Source organism: Bos taurus, chromosome 17 (assembly GCF_002263795.3).
Source record: "Bos taurus isolate L1 Dominette 01449 registration number 42190680 breed Hereford chromosome 17, ARS-UCD2.0, whole genome shotgun sequence".
NCBI lineage: Eukaryota > Metazoa > Chordata > Mammalia > Artiodactyla > Bovidae > Bos > Bos taurus.
The window spans coordinates 58296771-58316617 of record NC_037344.1 but is presented as its reverse complement, the minus strand read 5'-3'; the positions used below and the strand labels follow the sequence as shown (position 1 = coordinate 58316617).

At 46.5% G+C, this 19847-nt stretch overlaps 1 protein-coding gene and 1 long non-coding RNA gene across 2 annotated transcripts in view; both read right to left on the bottom strand.

The window, feature by feature from the left end:
- SPRING1 (SREBF pathway regulator in golgi 1) overlaps positions 1–19847 on the bottom strand; it is a 118752-nt gene that overhangs the window by 52616 nt on the left and 46289 nt on the right. The window lies entirely within an intron of this gene.
- Positions 11623–13966, bottom strand: LOC104974658 (uncharacterized). The gene is made up of 2 exons (XR_812387.3): positions 12235–13966; positions 11623–11969 (listed from the first exon to the last, which is right to left on the bottom strand). It is a non-coding gene; the product is annotated as an uncharacterized lncRNA (long non-coding RNA).

Genomic DNA, 19847 nt, shown 5'->3' with positions numbered 1-19847 from the left:
AACTCTCTGTATTCTATTCCATCCCCATCTTTTTATTGTGAAAAGTTCCAAACATATAAAGTTGAAAGAATGAATTCCTGAATATCTTCCACCCACATTCAACAGCTGCCAACATCTTGTCTTATTTGCAATTTGCTTTAATGCCCTCTCATTTTCTTTCCACACATGCACACACATGGTTTTTGTTTTTCCTTAACTGGATGTGAGTTTGTCTTGCTCACACCACAAGCATAAGTATTTTGAGGGTAGATATTAATAGCACCTTTTGCATTCCCCAAGCCATCTAACAATAAACACAGGAGAACAAACACAGCGGGGTGCCTCACTCATCTCCAGAAACAGTATTCTCTAGGGCAGTAGCCTTCAAACACTGTGTAGGCAACAGAACCCTTCCTTTGATTGATATCACATTCAGATGATCTTGTTTGGATACCTAGAAAACATTTGTGAGGATTAAATGTAGCATGCTCAGTACACGGTGAGTGATCAGTAGCTGGCATTATTGGGTCACAAAGAAACCAGGTTTTACTAAAATAGTAAATGGGCAGCTTAAGCTTGAGTAACAGGTCAAAAGAGTCTTCTGAATTAGGTAAGTCAGTTAACACAGTAAAATTGATGTTCTAGGCTTATCGTCTAGTACAGAGACGACAGCTAGGGTTTGTTGACTGGTGGGGAGCGCGGGTTTGCTATGATTGATTAGGGATGTCTGCCATGACGCTGGACATTCTCTATTCTGAATGGACATGTTTTCCACGTCTGATCTAGATTTACAAATGCAGCATGAATGCAGAGTAGAGGCCTGACCAGTCAAAAAGCAATTTCAACAAAGACATCTAGGTTCTCACTAAACGTTCTTCAGCGTGCCTGACTTTTTCTTTTGGGTGTCATTTTACTGCTTACCTATGCAACCTCCCACCCACGCTGCTCTCCCACCATCCTTTCTCTGTTACCCAGATGACAGAAACCAGAGAGTGAACACACAAAAACATCATGTGGTATCGTTGCAACCAAATTCTAACACGCTGGTTACGAGTGCCTGGAAGCATGAAGAGATGAATAAGCATCATAAGGAGTGAAACTTCCCTTCCCTTCCCCCTTCAGCTTGAAATAATTCAGCATTTCTTCCTTTCCTTCTCTGGGAAGTGGCTTCCAGGTACAATTCCTCAAACAGGGCAGAGTTTTAAACATATCCACATCAGAACCTTATTCACAATCTTAAGTGAAGACTCAGTGCTCCAAGCCAGGGTGATGATAATTGTGAACTTTTTGGCATTTCATTCATGGTATTCAGCTAAGTCATCTCTTTTCAATGAAGATTTTCTTTGGAATACACTCTAGATAATAATAACCACTTGCATCTATAACATAATACTTTTCAATGAATTTTCATCAAAAATTATCTAATTGATTCTCATTTTACAGATGAAAATTCAGATGTTGAAACATCTGAAAAGCTAAGTGAACTCTCTGAAGTCACACAGGATGGTATAGCATGGTCCAGTGTCTCTCCCAAGAACATTCTTTGGGAGTAGCAGAAAGAGGCTGGCCCCCACTTACCAGCTGCATGAGAAATACTGGCAAGATAGCAAAACTCACTGAGCCTTGATTTCCTCTTCTGTAAAACTTCAAAAGTTATAGCCACCTTTTAGGCTTGATATGAGAGGTAAAGATGTATAAAGTGCCTATCCCTTTGGGGAAAGCTGAAAAGTGGCCCTCCAAAGGTATATATTTACTTGCTAAGTCCTGAAATCTGTGAATATTATGTCCTATGGCAAAAGATGTGATTAAGCTGAGGATTTTGAGGTGGGAAGGTCGTCCTGGATTAACCCGGCAGGCCCTAAACACAGTCACATGTTTCTAGAAGAGAGAGGCAGGGGGAGATTTGACACTGGCACACAGAGGAGAGAAAGCGATGTGAAGACAGAAGCAGAGATTGGAGCAATGTGGAACACAAGCCAAGGAGTGCTGGCGGCCACCAGACGCTGGAAGAGGCCAGGAATGGATTTCCCTTAGGATCTCTGGAGGGAATGTGGTCCTGCCAACACCCTCATTCTGGACACACACATACGTACTGTATGAACATGTGCAAGCGTGCCCCCACCCCCCCACACACACAATAAGGTAACGATGCTGCCTGTCTAGGAGTGTCGCTGGGAGGATGGAACGGGATGATGTCTGTTCCAGGTCTGGCACAGTTCCTGGCACATCGCTCTTGTGCAGTAGCTGTGGGATATTATCTCAGTAAGGAAAAGCCATCGTCTCAAAGTAAAATTCAAACTGAAGGTAGAAATCTAGGCGAGTTTCCTGTTGCTGCTGTAGCAAATTACCACAAACTGAGCGGCTCGAAACAACCCAAGCCTATCGTCCCATCATTCTGGAGGTTGGTAGTCTGAGATGGGTCCTCAGGGCTGCCTCCCTTATGGATGCTCTGGGGAGAATCTTCTTCCTTGCCTTTTCTGGCTTCTAGAGGTCACTTGTGTTCCATGTCTCTTGGCCCCACCTCACTGCTACCTCCACTTCCGTGGTCACATTGTCTGTGACTCTGACCTTCCTGCCTCCCTCTGATGAGAACCCTTGTGATCACATTGAGCCCATCTGGATAATTCACACTAATCCCCCCATCTCCAGATTCTTACCCACATCTGCAAAGTCCCTTTCATCACATAAGGCAGCAGATTTGCAGGTTTTGGGAATTAGGTGGTGGACAATCTGAGGGGCCATTATTTTTCCTCCCACAGAAAACCTCAGTGCTCTGCTTCTCCCATTAGAAGGCAAAGAAGTCCTCTAAATGGACCTGCTGTTTTCCTTTTCTTTTTAATTGAACATAGTGGGGAAAGATGGAAATCTGCATTTCAATACAATATTTATACTCAGCAGACAAGTTTACATGTTCAGGAGCTTATTTAAATTAGGAGACTTAGAATCAAACACGCAGATCACTTACCTCATACACATAAAAACGGGATGGAAAGAGGACCCTAGATAATTTTCTTCACTTTCATTTAAAACCATGGACACCGATCACACACAGCAGCATTTGTGCAGCAGCTTGTCAGCAGCTCGTGTAATCAATGGGAACATTCATCCCAACAATATGTCTAGCCATCTACTTTCCATGACATCACTGTTTCTTTCCATAGAAAAGAACTCTGCAAACTTTCCCAAAGGAACACGTTTTGGCTCTCTCCCTACTAATTTCTCTCATCTTTTGCTTTCTTTCTTTCTATGAATCTTCTGAGCCAGACGGTCCCAGTTTCGCATGTATCTGCTGCCTCTGTGCCCCAGTGTCTGTCCCTTCCTTCCTTCCTCTCTCTGACAACGCTGCCTCTCTCTCAGCCTCTGCCTGGAAAAATCTTCTCACTAACTCGGATGTTCAAACCTGATATGCAAAGTGGAGGGAGGGTATCTAATGTTCGCGGTATTTAAGACAACCTGAGAGAGGAGAGAATCGGCCGCCTAGGGTAGTGAGGGGAATGAGGGGCACGGGAAGTCACTGCCATTGGGTATATGATTCCCATCATGAGCATTGCACACTTTGTGAATATATTAAGAAACCACTGATCTGCACACTTTTCATGGGTGAACAATATCTCAGTAGAGCTTTTTTTTTTAAAAAAAGAAAATACTGATTGATTGATTTGGCTGTGCCAGGTCTTAGGTGCAGCATGTGGGATCTTTGATCCTCATTGGGGCACGCGGAATCTTTCAGTTACAGCATGTGAACTCTTAGTTACAGCATGTGGCATCTAGTTTCCTGACCAGGGGTCAGACCCAGACCCCCTGCATTGGAAGTGCAGAGTCTTAGCCACTGGACCACCAGGAAACTCCCAATAGAGATATGAAAAAAAAAAAAAAGAGAGAGAGAGAGAGAGAGACAATCTAACAGGCTCAGTTAATAAGAGTAGGTCTTCTTCTCTTAGGAAAAGTGCCTGTTTTCAGTATATGTAGTAGGCTCTGTGTCCACTGGAGGAGACGGTGAGATTAATGGACTGTGACGCAGTGACAAGGTAAGAGTTATGACACAGGGAAGCAGAGGGTTTCAGGAATACAACAGGAAGCAGCAGACCTGAGCTGCATATAGCCTGTCAGTCCCATTGAAGCCAGAAATCCACCCCTAGTAAAACCATCTCTGATCCCCCGACACCATTCACAATGTCCCCTTGCCTCACTGCACCATACCCTCCACTGCCCTACTAGGTCACCAGTGGCTGGGTTCCTGGGTCTGCTCCTGGTCTCTGCCTGGCTACTCTGCCTAATCCAGTGAGGTAGGCCAGGCTAGGGCACTCATTGAAGAACATTTAAGAGGTAGCCAGGTGAAGAAAGGACAGAAGAAAGCATTCCAAGCCAAGGATGCACCTGTGCAAAGACACGGGAGTTAGAAGCACATTTAGTCAAATTCAGGAATTATAAGTAGTTTGTGTGGCCAGGCCATAGGAGGGTCCACACCATGGACAGGGGAATAGAAGAAGCCACACAATGGATGCCACGCTGAGGAGTGTGGACGTTATGCTGAGGGTTATGGGCACTCTTCAAACACCTATGAGAGATGTGACTGTTCACAGCAGCACTGTTCACAAAAGCCGTAACGGAAAGCAACTCAGATGTCCATCAACAGGTGAATGGATAAACAAAATGTGGTGGGTCCTTGCAATGGAGTATTATCCAGCCACAAGAAGGAATAAAGCAGTGACACAGGCTACAACATGGATTAACTTTGAAGTCATTATGCTAAGTGAAAGAAGCCAGATATAATGAACAAATATTGTACCATTTCACTTGTATGAATTATCTTGACTAGGCAAATTCACAGAGACTGTAAGCACACCAGAGAACACCAGGGGCTAGTGTTGGGGCTAGGGATAGAAAGTTACTGCTTCCTGGGTATGGGATTTCCTTTAGGGGTGATGGAAAAGATTGGGAAGCAGACTATGGTGATGGCTGCACAACGTAATGAATGTAATTAGTGTCACTGAAGTGTACACCTTAAAATGGTCAAAACGGCATATTTTATGTCTGTATATTTCACCAGTTTTTTTTTTTTAATTTAAGTATGAGAAACACAAACGTTCATATAGTATTATTCAGAATAGCCAAAAGGTGGAAGCAACCCAAATATCCATCAGTAGATGGGCGGACAAACAACATGTGGCATGTCTATACAATGCTAAAAAGGAATGAAGGGCTGACATCTGCTACGAATGGATGAACCTCCAAAACAGATGCCAGGTGTAAGAAGTCAGATACAGAGAGTCACATACTGTATGATTCCATTCATATGAAATGTCCAGAATAGGGAAATCCATAGAGACAGAAAGTAGATTCAATATCTGTAAGAGGCTAGGGGAAGGGGCACGGAGAGTCACTTCTTAATGGGTATGAAGTTTCCTTTGGGGGCAGTGGGAAGGATTTTGGAACTAGATAGAGATGATGGTTGTACAACATTGTGAATGCACTGGACATAAGTGAATTATATATACTCTAAAAATTGATTAATCTTATGTTTGCAGCTCTTTGGACTATATCCCACCAGGCTCCTCTGTCCATGGGATTTTTCAGGTGTGAATTTTACCTCAATTTTTTTTTTAACATATCAGAGGAAAAGCTTCCTCATCCAGTAAAAATCCGTCCCACAATTTGAAGCATTTACATCACTGAGCAGAGCCCGAAACCTAAGGCAGGGTCTCCACTCTGAAGCAACATTTTCTTATTTCCTCAGGAACCCCTGTCAACCAGTCTAAAGAGGAGAGCCCTGGCACTTCAGCCTACAATGCAGCAGCTTCCAAACTGAAACCAAAGATAAGAGTTGAGAAAAGAAGGCAGATTCTAGGTCACTTCCAAACAGCAAGTCCTGCCTTCTCCCTTAGAACCACAAAACAGAAGTGAAAGTGAATTCACTCAGTCGTGTCCGACTCTTTGCGACCCATGGACTGTAGGCCACCAGGCTCCTCCATCCATGGCATTTTCTAGGCAAGAGCACTGGAGTGGGTTGCCATTTCCTTCTCCAGGGGATCTTCCTGTTAAAGGGTCACGATCTGATCTGCCTGGGGATGAGGGCAGCTGGGTCTATGTTTGAAAACCATTGCAGGAAATACCTGCAATTTAGAACTGTCTATAAATAGTTCTAGAGAGTGCAGGGCCACCATAGACTCCTTTTCCCAGCCCTCCTGTCCACGGATGTACTACTTTTTAAAATTCCCTTCAGATAATAATTTATTTCCACCCCTGGCTTTTGATCTTTCTTCGAAAATCACAATCTTATTCCTTCAAGTTCAATGAGTTGAGGAGGAACTCAGCAAGGGCTTCAGAAGATTCTGGGGATGAGAGTGAAGTTAACAGGGCTCCGCGCACCAGAGCACTGGCTTGGTTCCTCATGTTCCTCGAGTCCTCGAGTCTTTACAAAAAGCAGGGGCATTAATTTTTCCCTCTGCGTGAATGAGGCCACCCACGGGCCCCAGATAAGAGGCGGTGGTGAGGGAAAGCTGAGCCACGCAACTTACTCACAGCTCCAGTGGTCTCGGTACAGAGCAACTTTAAGGGTTGAGGAGAGGATTAACAAGAAAGCAGAACAAAGAGAAATTTGGATGATTTTTGTAATGTTTGCATTAAGAATTTCAACCGCCTTGTGGTACTCTACTGTAGCTCTCAACTGAGGGATTCTTGGCTATATGACATTTTTAGTTGTTAGAGCTAGGGAGGAAGGGGCTACTGGCACCTACTAGACAGAGGTCGGGAGGCTGCTCAGTACCCTGCAATGCACAGGACAGCCTCTGCAGCAAAGAATAATCCGACCCAGAATGTCAGTAGTGCCAAGGCTGAGAAACTCGGATATACCACATCTACATTAAAAGCCTGTTTTATTTTGTTTTTTTTTAACATACAGTAGTCAATAAGAAAAGGGAATTTTACACATGAATACATAAATAGGATCTCAAATGCTTACCCAGAGTATGTCCTAATAATAACATTCCTAAAATAAAAAATAACACAGGACCTTGAAATCTTCCTTATTTTCTTCATTAATCTACAAGGCTACAGGCCTAGGGATTGTTTACATATGTGCCTGAAATGCTCACATTAGGAAAAGCTTTGCCATGGAGGAAATCTAAATGGGATTCTGGGACTTTGAGCTCTATTTCCAGATAGGATGGCCTAGGTGCCACACGATGTGAGAAATTTTCTAATAGTAATGCAAAAATGCTTATAAATATAGGCAAAGAGGTGACTCACTTCTCCTGGGGTATTCAGTAAAAAATAGCCAGGAAGGCAGATTTTGAACTTGGCCCTCTAGCAATTTTTCAAGAGAATAGAATGAGGAAGAACATTTGAGACAAAGAAAGAGCTAAGACACTGCTATGTACTGAATTGTGTTCCCCCAAAGGAAATGTTAAAGTCATAATCTCCAGAACCTGAGGATGCAACCTTATTTGGAAATAGGGTCATCACAGATGTAACAATTAGATCATACTGGAGTGTGCCGACCCTTAATCCAGTATAACTGGTGTCTTTATAATAAAAAAAGAAACACAGTCACACACAGGGAGAATGTCATGTGAAGATGGAAGTGGAAATTGAGGTATGCAGTTGCAAGCCAGGGAATGCCAAGGACTGCTGAGAACTACCAGCAGCTGAAGAGGCAAGGAAGGATTCTCCCCCACAGGTGACAGAGGGAGTGTGGCCCTGCCAACTCTTTGAGTTTTAGACTGCAGCCTCCAGAATTGTGAGAAAATAAGCTTCTGTTGTTTCGAGCCACCCAGGTGGTGGTACCCTGTTACAGCAGCCCAAGGTTACTAATGCAGGCACACAAGAGTTAAATAACATAAAATTCCTTCATTTTGAACAAACAACTGGGTAATTGTTTCAATTAATGTGGTGGTGAGTAACAGAAGAGTCAATGTTGAAAAGATACCACAGTACCTGTCACATCTTTCTTGAAGGCTGTATGGAGGAGGTGTGACTGTGGAAGCTGTGAAAAAGGATGAAAGTGATAGAAGGGAGATGGTTTGATAAGCTGAGAATTATGCTAAGAAAAGCTGTAAATGCTAAGATGAGAGGCAACATGTAGAGTAGCATCAATGCCAATTCTCGACTAAACTATCAACTGGGAAATTTTTGAACCCTGGATATCAGTAGTTTCAAGGATTAAAAAAAAATATTTAAGGCTTTAACGTCAGGATTAGAATCAAAAAGGAAGAGATAATTGAAAAGAAGGAGGAAGAAGAGAGGGTAATGAACAAATGGAAACAAATAAATACAATTCCATATTTATAATACCAAAAAGCATGAAATAAAAGTTTCTTTTTAAAGTATGTACACAACCTGTACAATGGAAACTACAAAACGCTGCTGAAAGAAATTTTAAAAGACTAAAATAAATGGATTGGTATACCATGTTCATGGATGGGTAGGGTAAAATTGTTAAGATGTTGATTCTCCCCAAACAGATTTAACATGACCCCAACCAAAATTCCAGCAGAGTGTTTAATAGAAACAAGCTGATCCTAAAATTTATGTGGAAATGCAAATGACCTAGAACAGACAAAATAGGAGACATAAGAGATGCGAGTTTGATCCCTGGGTTGGGAAGATTCCCTGGAATAGGAAATGGCAACCCATTCTAGGATTCTTATCTGGGAAATCCCATGGACAGAAAAGCCTGGTGGGCTACAGTCCATGGGGTCACAAGAGTCAGACACGACTTAGCGACTAAGCAACAAACAAAAGAAGGTATACAATGACCAGTAAACACGTGGAAAAATGCTCAACACAAGTCACCAAGGAAACGCAGTTAAGAACCACAGTGAGATACCACCACGTCCATTAGAAATGGCTAATATTAACAAGATTGATAAAACCAAGTGCTGATGATCTGGAACACCTAGAAGCAGACACTGTTGGTGGGAATGTGAAAATGGCACATCTCCTTTGGATAAAAGGTCTGGCAGTTTCTTAAGAAGTAAATGTATACCTACCACACAACCCAGATACTCGTAGGTATGTATCCAAGAGAAATGAAAACATATGTCCACACAATCTCATACACAGATTATCTATAAGAACTTTTATTCATAACATCCAAATCTGGAACCAACCCAAATGCCCATCAACTAGGTGAATCTATAAACAAATTGTGAAATGCTGTTCCACAGTGAAAGGAAATAAACTACTGATATATGTAACAATGTGGCTGAATCTCATAAACCAGTAAAAAGAAGCCAAGGCACGAGAGTACACACTGTTTGATTCCATTACATGAAATTATACAAATTGTAAAAATGGAGTGACAGAGAGCAGATCAGTGGTTGCCTGAGGGCAGAGGTGAAAGGGGGGACTGACTTATTCCAAAAGCTGGAAGGGATTTGGAGGGGTGGAGTGTTGGAAATATTCTATACTTTGATTGAAGTGATGGTTATCCGGTTGCAGACATTTGTCAAAACATCAACCCATACACTTAAAATGAGTGCTATTTATTGTGTGAAAATTACACCTCAATAAAGCTGACTAAAAGAATAATAAAGGTAAAGTCAAAGATCTCCTTGATACTTTGGGAGCGTAAGGAGACTTGGCTGGGTTGTGGTTTAATTCTGCTTAGTGTTACAGCAGGTGACATTATTCCGGCGTTTTGTTGACATGCAGCTAGAGACCAGGACTCTGAGTTTTTCTCCGCTGACTTATGTGTGTGTCTTTCCAGTGCTCAGTAAATGATGACAGTAAGAGGTTTGAGATCAATTCTCATCTTGTGTGCTCTGCAGCAGGGAACTCTGATTGTGATTCACAACATTCTCTCAGTGTCAGCTTCTCTTTGAAAACACAGAGAGTGAAAAATGTGTCCTTTACTTGAAAGAGGGAGGCCAGTTTGGGTAAGCACCAGCCTGAGTCAAGAGCCGCTGAGCACAGGCTCTGACTGGGAACAGTTGTGACACTCACTCTTCCCCGGCGATCTGCAAACCAGGAGCCCTGGTGGGGCCTGCTGGACTCCACATGAGGAACCTGACCTATTGGAAGGTGACAGTCTCACTGACGGATTCTCTCCCACCTCTGCTCATGACAGACTCATAGGGCCTGTCAGCACCCAAAATATGCCCACAAGTTTCAGCCCATTCTCAGGCCTGATGCTATATAAGCCTAAACCATCCTGCAGGTGGGAGGATGGCTTGTCCTACACCTTGGGTAACCAACTGCTGTGTTGACAGCAAATAACTGTGTGAGCTATTACAAGAGCAAGGGATGACCTGAGGCCCAGATGCGGACAATCCAAGAGCCAGTGTCAATCCACCTATCGTTCTGGGGTCCAAGCGGCCACCACGTGAGGGCCCCGATGACCAGGGAGAATCCAGCAGGTGTCCCAGGACCAGTTAATAAGGTCAGGCTTTAGCCCACCTGGTGCTGCTAGCAGGGAAGCACAGGATGAGGAGGCAATGTGGACCTCTGCCTCGGCCACCCAGGGATTCGGTTCACCTCCCCACATCCCACTCCACTCAATGCCTCCCATGTGTATTCTTTGATTTAGATAATTCTCATTGCCTCAAAAGCCTGCAAACTGCTAGTTTTAACACTGCTTCAAGACAAGTTATCGGTATGTGTCTCTGAGGCAGAGTATTCTGGAGCCACCAGTGTTCTCTTCTGTTTCAAGTTGTTCTTATGGCCTGTGTTTCTCTACCTAGAAAGTCAATCTCTGCCCTCATTCCACCCTGTCCCGTTCTTTGAGTTAAATGTCTCTCTCCCTACAAGACGGAAAGCCCTCTGAGGACAAGTGCTTTATCTCTCTTCTTCCTTGTTAGACAACAGAGCTGAGCTCACTGACTGGTATATAATCAATATTCAGTAGCCTAACCGCCCCCACCTCAACCATATTCCCTGCTGGGGGGCAATGTGAAGCCTTCCCTGTGCTATTTGGGGAAGCAAGACCCACAGGTTCCAGGAGCAGAGAGGAGCGCAGTCCTTAATACCAATGAACACTTGCAAATGGTCCCAGGACTCTTCCTGACATTTTAAACCCTATGCCAGATGCCATAGCTCAGTTCTGACTCAGGAACCACCTGCGACAGTGGGACCTTGGGCTCCCCTTGCTCACCCCATTCCCCAGAGGCAGCAATGGCACAACTTTAGAGTCCCAAGATTTTCACCAGACTCACCCCACCTCCGACCCCTGGGAGACCAGATGTAACTCACTTGAAATCAAAGTTTCTTTATATGTCTTTTGGCAGGGGATGGGGACGAGTGGGTGTGGGAATCCTAAAGGAGATGTTCTAATGAACTTATTTTCCTTCATTTAAGGGCAGGGAGGTTTTAAGTCATTTTAAAGATGCCTTCTCCGTTTTACTAAAGCTTTGTTTGTTTTCCCAGCAGATCTACTATGATAATTAACTAAGGTCCCTAGACTCCTCTCCCCAGGAGGCACTAGTAGTAATGCAGGAGACATTGACATTGACTTGTCAATGCAGGAGACATAAGACGTGGGTTCGATCCCTGGGTTGGGAAGATGCCCTGGAGAAGGGAATGGCAACCCACTCCAGTATTCTTGACTGGAAAATCCCAAGAACAGAGAAGCCTGGCTGGCTACAGTCCATAGGGTCACAAAGAGTCAGACAAGACTCAAGCGACTTAGCACACACAGACTCCTCATGAGAGGGACATGGTTTTATTAGGCCGTGAACCCCTTGTGGATATTCATGGCTTTTGATCCTTTTTTAAAAGATTGAAAATCGTTGGTATAGAAGAAGCAGCAGAATCTTCGTAAGCAAAAGGCTTGTGTTCAAATCCCAGCTCCACACCTTCAAAATGAAGTAACTCTGGGAAGACTATTTATGTCACGTTGGAAGTTCTGTAGAGGGCTGTTGAGGGGTCTTTCTACATGGAAGCCCTCCTGGGCTACCAGGTCAGAGAGCACTCACGTTCTTTGGGAACTCCAGCCTGATGCCCGTAGGTAGTGACATCTGCTCTCTTCACCCACGAGTGCAGGTGATTCCATCCTACAGACGAGGAAACAGGCCAAGGGAGGTTACTGAGCATCCCTGATAATGATAGAGAGGGGCTGAATCTTGCAAGCAGAAGGGAAGAGGAAAAGAAAAAAAAAAAAAAAAAAACCCAAACCCAAAATCATGCTTCTTTGTTCGCCTTCTGGAACTCAGACGCCCGACTTGCCAGAGCGAGCGCTGCGTTGAGTCCTGGAATGCTTTTCGAGACGAAGATAGCCTCCCCATCCTGTCGTGTTTTTCACTCTCCCCTGACTCCCACCTGCTTGTTGCTGTCTGCTGTGTCACACCTTCTGCACACGCGGAGCTCAGAGCTGAGTCGGGCTGGGTGAAACCGGGGCTCCATCTGCCCGCATGCTTGCTGGGGGGTGTCTGAAGGTAACTTTGTGCCGGCACCCTTTGCCAGGAGGCTGAGAAGCCTTCTGCAGTGCCACCCGGCTCCCATCCACTCTCGGCAGAAGAAGTCGGTACCAAATCCAGCCCCTGGTGCCACTCAGCCAGATGGCAGGGGGAGCAAAACAAAAGTGACCTTGTTAGCAGACTGTGTCTTCCCCGGGAGAAGCTATTTTTGTTGTGGTTATGAACTGAAGTTGTCTCGGCTGAGTTCTCCTTCCCTGCAAGGCTGTGGAATGTTAATTTGTTCCAAAGTTCAGTATTTTGATTAGAACCAGGAGTGCCAGATTTTGTCAGAAATATTTTGGAATGGGGTAGGCTCATGCGCGCTCACTCTTGCCGGCTCGCTCTCTCCCTCTCCCTCTCCCTCTTGGCCGCTGTACAAAGTAAATGTTGCTGCAGCAGCTGCTCTGGGGCAACAGCCCAGCACAAATCGGAGCTGAGGGGTGAACCCGCTCCTCCCTGCGTGCGGCCATGACCTCATCGCCACAGAGGCACCCGGACTGGGGACAGATGTGAGACGGTACTGTCAGGATACACCCTGGGTTCGTGTGGAAAGAGCCGAGAGCCCGACCCAGAGCCTGGAACACAGGGGTCCTCAGTAAAGAAATGTGCGCTGGAGGAAAACATGAGCTCCTCCAAGGCTCAAGGCCGGCAGAATTTCTGTAGCCAAGAGGTCACATTCAATGTTTGAATTCACATCAAAGGTTTTGGACTCCAAAAACCCTCCAGGTCTTTATCTTTGGTTCTTTTCCCCAACCATCTTCACTTCTCTCTCTCTCTCTCTTATGAGTTATGAACCCAAGTCCTGTACAAGTATATTGTGCATTGCAGAATAAACACAGATAAGATGAAAGTGCCCACCAGCCTCCAGCCCCAGTCCTAGCCCTGCAGGCCTTTTTGGACGTAATGAGGTGCAGGCCCCTCGCCACTGCCTCATGGTGATTTGATCGTATCAAACCTATTATTTGTCATCAGTCTGGTCGATGAAAATCGGCTTTTGATTTTGGATTTGATTTTTTTGTTTGTTTGTTGTATAGCATAAGAGTAGTTAAAAGCATGGACTTTGAACCCAGCTTCCCTGTGATCTGATCCTAGCCTAGTAGTAGTAGAAGCAGCAGCAGCAGCAGCAGCAGCAGCAGCAGCTGTGTGGACAGGTTACTCAACCTGGCTGAATCCATTTCCTCGTGTGTGGGATAGGAAGGTTTCAGTGTTTAGCTCCAGGGTGGTTCGGGGTGTTGAATGGACTTACACGTGCAGAGTATTCAGATCGGGCTGGCCTGTGCAGCGCCCTGGGTTGGGGGTGGGGGCGGTTATCATCGGCACCATGATCTCCCTGGTCACACATACCCCCGGCCCCACACCGTCCCTTTCAATTTTGGGCTCGACGATTTCCCAGGTCTCCCAGGTTCCACACCACACAGAACTCTGGAGCAGGGATTTCTGGGCTTTTGTTCCAGCCTCCGTGCAAAGAGAGAACAAATACTTGGGGAGGAGCAACTTTCCTGCTTCTTCCAGCTGGGACCATGAAAGTCTCACGGGTGGAGGGATACCTCCAGAGGCACAGAGGCCACGGAGGCAGCCAGGATGAGCATCCTATAGGCCAGCTCTCCTCTCCCTCTCTAGGGCCAGCACTGACCACAAGGGCAGCTGTTGAGGAGGATTCTGAAGTACAGTAGGGATGCTGATAGAGAGCCCATGCTCTGCTGTGAACATAAGGGAGTGGTGGTGCCTGCTCTTTTCTGTTCCTGCTGCCCCCACTCACCTCCCGCCCTTTCTACCCCGCCACCAACCACCACTGGTTTGCCTGCCATCAGTGAGAGTAAGGGATAAAAGCTCTGCTGAACCCAGGATACTCAGGCTTTGCTTCTGGGACCCTTTCTTCCTCCACTTGATCTACAGTTTCCTGTGTATGGTCATCTCCAGCAGACAAACCTGGACGCCCTGGACGCTCCCTCATCCATACTCCGCCAAAGTGGAGGCTTGGTGGGACTCCTGAGTGGGTGTTCAGAGACACAGCAACACAGCCCCCGGCTGTGTTTAGAAGCACTAGTAAGCCTGCAGTGAAGACCCAGCTCTCTGAGATGCCTGTGTACTCCAGGCCTCGGATCGATACTTGGCGGGGAGGAGCAGGTATGCGTGCTGTATACACAGAGGCGGGCGCTGCAGTTCCAGGCTGCGGCTTCTCAGGAGCCCGGCCAGCTCCCCTCTCCCTCTCCTTTCCCTTTGCAGGGCCAGGGAACCGTGGGGGCTCTGCTGCAGGCTGACACCTGCTGCTGCACACACCTGTGCTAGATGCCTTCCATGCAGACCGACGGTCTGTCCTTCTTCCTCTCTTCCCTCCAGCAGCTCTTCCTCCCTTTTCCCCCAAGGGGGCCTTTCCAGTGGGTGTGCAAACTGCAGGCAGATGCTCAGGGTGCTTCCTGGACTGTCCAGGTACAGGGCAGCCAGCACTTTATCCTCGACACCTGGGCAGCCAGATCCCGAGCCTCCGGAGAGCTCACAGGTGGGTGAGCTCACCTGTGAGCTTTGGGAAGACCCAGTAGGAACAAAGTCCGTGCTAGTCAAGCAGATCCAACGGGCCAAGTGTCTCTACCCTGCACACCGACGCTTCTAGTCGATTTGAAGATTTCTGTCCTCTGTTGGTTCTAGGTTGATAACCAGAAGAAGAGGGGCACATATATTGGGTCACCTGGAGTCTCTTCTTTTTTCTTTTTATTATTTTTGGTTGTGCTGGATCTCTGTTGCTGTGTGCAGCCTTACAGACCCTAGGTACATGGGCTTCAGTATTGCAGCACGTGGGCTCAGTAGTTGTGGTGCACGGGCTTAGCCGCTCCTCAGCATGTGGAATCTTCCCGGACCAGGGGTCAAACCCATGTCCCTTGCATTAAGAGGTGGATTTTTATCTACTGTACCACCAGGTATGTCCTCACCTGGAGCTTTTTCAACATTCACCCGGCCAGTCTGCACACCTCCCACTCCCAGGCAAACTGGGGAGGGGAGTTAGTTGAAAGATGTCCCTAGGGCCAAGGTAATACTAACAGACCTTCTCTACCACTACCACTTCTATCCTTGTGCATTTAAGCTCTGATTTAAAAATCAGTAATTACTGACACAATGGGGGAAAGGATGGTCTTTTCAACAAATGGTGGTGGGAAAACTGGATATCCACGAGCAAAAGAACGAAGCTAAAGAGGCATCTAAATGTGGGATGTCTCAGAGTCTTTAAATGCCAAAGTGCATGGTCAGTCTTGAAATGTGTAAAGAGGATGCAGCTAGTCCTCAAACTCATTTGACATCGGGGTCCTTCTGGATCCCCCTCTTTGAGGAGGATTTTTATAATATGTGCCAGTAGACGCTGAACCAAAAGATTTTGCTTAGAGTAAGAAGAATTCACCCTGCCTGGGATTAGAGAGAGCCAGAAGGCAGCATGCAGAGTTAAAGAGGTTCCTCCCGTCCTTCAATTCGTTCACTCAGCACACACTGTTGAACACACACTAAGAGTTGGGCCTTTTGACACGCACTGAAGATATGGAGATGGATGAGAAATGGGCCCCCTTCACCCTCACACAGTCTAGGAAAATCTGAATAACAGGGCTCCCTGCTGCCCCACCAAGCAAACGTAGGCCAAATAGAAGTTATGGGCTCAAATATTTGAACTGCACAGGGAATGGGGAAGGGGGGGCAGGCAGGGAGGTGAAATAGGAAATTATTATAAAGGCCCAGGAAACAGATGAGGAGGGCCTGGGTGGCAGAAGGAGCGTGGGATCCAAGAAACATTAGACTTGTCCTATCAACCAACAGGTGACTCTTGAAGGCTGTTTTATTCTGGGCACTGTGGGGATACAGGAAAATAAACACAAGGCATGATTCTGGGCCTGCAGGAGTTTCTGTCTAGCTGATCCACTAACTATCCATGAACTATCTTCTCAACAAGGCTTATCAACTTTGTCAGAAGCAAACACATCCCAGGACTAAAGGGACAGTGATGAAAATGGCACTCATACCCAGGTGTAGAGAACACAGAAGGGGAACAGGAAGGCTGACCAGCTCCTTTGGTGCCAGTTGTCACAGACGTGCTGCCTTTGGGAACCCAGACAACCGCTAGGTGACAGATGGAAACGCTGTACCTTTTCTCTCCCACGATAACCAGAATAACACCAGAGTAAAAGAGGAAGGAAGTAGAACAGAACGAGAACAAGGGTGGGGTGCAAGGGAACAAGCTAAATGGGACCACAAACAACAAGGCACAGTGGCAGCTGCCGAGCCGAGCCGTGCCGGAAGCTGAGACCTGGCCTCGAGTCAGGTGTGACTGCAGACATGCAGAAGGGCCGATGGCTTCTACAAGGTGCTTTGGGAGCTGTGACTCCCTAAAATGGCATTCTGCCCCCTCCCAATCACTTCCTGACCCCTAAAATAAGCGGCAACCAATAATGAGGTGAACTGCGAATGCAGGTTGAGGGGAACACGTATCTGTCAAGGAAAGAGGCCAGAGACAGAGGTGAAATTCAAAGTTGATGTTCTATTAGTTTCTTCTTGCAATTTGTGAGTCTTAGTGTCACAAACCCAGACTTAGTGTTCCTTTGGAGCGTTCTGGGCTGTGTAATGGCGATATGTGCTCGCTCCTGTGGGGGTTAGGGGGAAGAGGATGCTGGAGAGACTGTCTCTTTTCATCTCTAAGCACTCGGAGGCCTCCTGCAGGCAGCTTTGGAAACCCAGTCCTGTGGAAGGTAACCTAGGCTAGGACACTAACAAGGGCTGCTACCACACAGGAGATGAGAGGGTGAGAATGTGAAGGCAGCGGAGGGAAGGAGGTGGGGAGAACCACACGGGAGATGAGAGGGTGAGAATGCGAAGGCAGCGGAGGGAAGGAGGTGGGGAGAGGGGATTACTGGTCTCTCCAGAATGAGAAACAGAAAAGGAAAGGAACTTGTCTGGTACAGGTTTGAGTCCCAGGTGACTTTCACGCTGGGGAAAAATCCCCCAAATGCTAAACCAACCCTGACTCTGTTTCCCCCTTGTGCAGTTAGGATGTCACCAGGCTCCTTAGCAGACATACTCGTTTTCTTTAGACTCCAGCATGGCTCAGGCCTGAAGGGCAGTACTGGGTGGAGAAATGTATCTCTGGTACTCAGTATTCTGAATATGACTCAGGAATGCTTTAACAGAGCCTGCCTCCGGTCCCCAACCCCACTCAACCCCCATTGCAGGATCTTGGGTTTTCGAGTTATTCCTGTTTTACTGACAAGCAAGCTGAAGGGAAAAGGGAAATGTCCCCTGACAACTAGCCTACAGCTGACAACTTAAACACCAAAGATTCCAACTCCTGCATCTCCTTCTGGGCTGTGGTGGGGGGTTGTCAAACTACAACCCACAGGCCAAACCTGGTCCAAGGCTCGCAAGTTAAGAACGGTTTTTACATTTCTTAATGGTTGGTTGTGGGGGGAGGGGGTGAGGGGTGGGGATAAATGCAAAAGAAGAATATTTTGTGAAAAGTGAAAATTATATAAAACTAAAAATTTTTATCCGTAAAAAGTTTTATTGACCAACAACCATGCCAACTCATGATGTAGCGTCTACAGCTGCTTTTGTGCCTTAACCGCAGAGTGGAGCAGTTGCAACAGAGACCGTATGGCCCAAAGAGCTGAAAATATTCACTCCCAGGCCTTTAATAGAAAAAGTGCGTTCCCTGGGGGCCAGCGGTATTGGCTGCTGGGCGTTGAGACCCTCGCCGGGAACTGACCTCAGAGCTACTCACCGGAGATTCCCCACTGCCCCCATGGCAGCCACTCATCCGGCAGATGCAGAGGCCCTGCTCCCTGGCCTCCATGGGGGCTGCTTCTCCAGGGAGCCCCGTGGGAGTGCCTGACACTTCTGCTGCATCTGCTTGGTCCTGCCCTCACTCCTTTCCAGATACTGTTCCCCAGAGCACACTCTCGGGAATCTACTCGCAATCTCTATCTCAGAATCTGTTTCCTGAAGGCCCGATCCAGGTTGGGGGAGCATAATGAAATTTGAGGCAAAATATTGTCTTTTCTTCTCCACTAATCACGGACCAGCAGCTGTGTCTCAGTTTCTTTTTAACATAATTTGATGCCTGATCAATTTCAAACCAGTTCTCATTCTGGCGATTAGATTTAATAGAGAGAATTTGAGGATAGGGAGCATAATGGTTTTCTATTCTTTTTTTTTTTTTTAATATTTATTTATTTATTTGGCCACACCAGGTCTTAGCCGCAGCACACAGGGTCTTCAGTCCTCATTTCAGATGCGGGATCTTTAGTTGTGGCATGTTAACTCGTAGTTGCAGCATGTGGGATCTAGTTCCCTGACCAGAGATCAGACCTGAGTCACTTGCACTGGGAGCGTGAAGTCTTAGCCACTGGACCACCAGGGAAGTCCCCATGGGAGCATCACTGGTTTTTCTGGTCAGCTCTTCCTATTGATATCTTCAGAAGTCATCCAGACTCCCCTGCTTAAAATGTATCGATTTCCCATGGCCCTGGGGCAAAGGTCACAATAACACTCATGTCCCATATGGTCCTGTCTTGTCTCTAGCTTCACTCTACCCCTGCGTCCCCTTGTTCTCTGCACTACACATCTCTGACACTCTCCAAGGGTTAGTTCCCCTACCACAGGGCCTTTGCGTGTGCTGTCTCCATTACCCGGCTCACTGAATTAAGTCCTGTTTATTCTCTGGATCTCAGTTTAGTTGTCTCTTCCTCAGGGCAGCTTTTCCTGGGCTGATTTCTCCATTAGAGATAGCCATGGACCCACAATACCTTAGGGGCCCAGGAGCAAAATGTTTAACTTCTTTTAAAATCAGAAGAACAATAGCAACTATATAATGATGAATCTAGCCTGGGTTTATACTAACTCCATTGTAAAATGTAATTTTTAAAAAGAATGGGGTCCCCCAAGGCCTGATTAATGCAACCCGGGCCTTTTCTGACCTCCTCAACCTCCCAGCACCACTAATGGGTCAGGTGACCCCATTAAATGCCTACAAGGTGCCCTGAACTCTTCTATCAGAGCACTTACCTTGATTGTTATCTTGCACCTGTCACTTAAACTGCAAGCTTGACGAGGGCAGGGGCCACATCAGACACACTCCGACAGCATCGTGTCTGACACGGCACCTGGCTCATCAGGTAAGCTCAAGAGATACATGCTGCAGGTGTGAGGGTGGGAAGGCGACACACCGGCACGACTCAGCCTACTTTTTAAGCAAGAAACGCACTCGATCTGCTTTCCACCACCCACCCCACTGGCGGGTTGAGGGGAGGGGACAGGACGGAAAACCCAGAGGAAAGACTCACAATGGACTTAGGAGAATGGACCTTGCCAAACTTTTCCCCTTGGGGAGGGGGGGCAGGGACGACAGAGATGGAGTATAAACAAACATTTCCTTGTCTGGTAGGTCATTTTGTAATTATGTGCAGGTCAAGCACTTTAGACTCCCGGAAGTCAGACAATATCTGC